General features: G+C 39.3%; 1 pseudogene; it reads right to left on the reverse strand.

Moving 5' to 3' along the window:
* Positions 1-657: 657 nt before the first annotated feature.
* Positions 658-1,142, reverse strand: LOC140609522 (large ribosomal subunit protein uL23 pseudogene; annotated as a pseudogene).
* Positions 1,143-1,582: the final 440 nt, after the last annotated feature.

The raw sequence follows: 1,582 nt of genomic DNA on the forward strand, positions 1-1,582 counted from the left end.
TTGCTATAAGACAGAATTTAAAAGTTAAATAACCTCTTATTGATTAACATCCATTTTTGTCATTTAAATATTTCTTATGATTGTAGCACTGGAGGACGTTGAGCCTTCTCTACTTTTTCTTATCTGCTTCTGTGGTTGTAAATACCTCCTACCTGCTTAAATCTGATAATTTATCTTCTAACTCAAAACATTTTTTTAAAAAACTGAATAATTAATCCTCCCGGAACTTAGGCATCCAATTGCCTGACATCTCCACTTAGATATCCCATATCAAAAAAATGTTTAACTTAATGTGAATGAAATATACATGTGGAAAATTGCCTCTCACTCCAATAACTACTCTCAAAACACTAAACTACTATCCTAATGCTTCAACTTTAGAGCAGTCATCAGGATTAGTAATTACAGTGATTAACCACAGTCATAATAAAACACTCACAGTGGACCACAGACTTCCTCCACCATGCCACCAAAACAAATATGGGATAGAGCAAGTATTGGAATTTGACAAAATATATTAGCAAAAAGTGATGGAGAGGAAGAGGGAAATAAATACCATTTCAAGAAACAGAAAAAAATGTACAATAAAATATACTTTATAAACAAAAATTTTTTTTTTTTGGTGAAAAAATTTATATTTAGATTTATAGCCGGCTGGACTCAGTTTAGATGATCCCGATTTTGTTGGCAACATCCAAAGCATCAGAGTCAGGAACCAATCGAACATATGCTTTCTTCTCTCCATCAGGCCTGATCAAGGTGTTGACCTTGGCCACATCAATGCCATAGAGCTTCTTCACAGCCTGTTTGATCTGGTGCTTATTGGCCTTGACATCCACAATGAACACAAGTGTGTTGTTGTCTTCTATTTTCTTCATGGCTGACTCAGTAGTTAGGGGGAACTTGATGCTGGCATAGTGATAAGGCTGGTTTCTCCTGGGGGTGCTCTTTCGAGGATATTTGGGCTGCCTTCGGAGACACAGGGTCTTGGGTCCTCGGAATGTAGGTGACGTGCAGATCTTCTTCTTTTTGTGACTGTGCACGCCTTTCAGCACCGCTTTCTTAGCTTTCAAAGCCTCTGCTTTGGCTTTGGCTTTGGCTTTGGGAGGGGCAGGGGCTTCCTTCTTCACCTTAGGTGCCATCTTTGTGAAAGGGTTATGAACAAATTTTTTTTAAATAAATTTATTTTTTATTGGTGTTCAATTTACCAACATACAGAATAACACCCAGTGTTCATCCCGTCAAGTGCCCCCCCAGTGCCTGTCACCAATTCACCCCCACCCCCCGCCCTCCTCCCCTTCCACCACCCCTAGTTCGTTTCCCAGAGTTAGGAGTCTTCATGTTCCGTCTCCCTTTCTGATATTTCCTACCCATTTCTTCTCCCTTCCCTTCTATTCCCTTTCACTATTATTTATATTCCCCACATGAATGAGAACATATAATGTTTGTCCTTCTCCGACTGACTTACTTCACTCAGCATAATACCCTCCAGTTCCATCCACGTTGAAGCAAATGGTGGGTATTTGTCATTTCTCATGGCTGAGTAATATTCCATTGTATACATAAACCACATCTTCTTGAT

The sequence above is a fragment of the Canis lupus genome, chromosome 18, assembly GCF_048164855.1.
Source record: "Canis lupus baileyi chromosome 18, mCanLup2.hap1, whole genome shotgun sequence".
NCBI classification, from domain to species: Eukaryota; Metazoa; Chordata; class Mammalia; order Carnivora; family Canidae; genus Canis; species Canis lupus.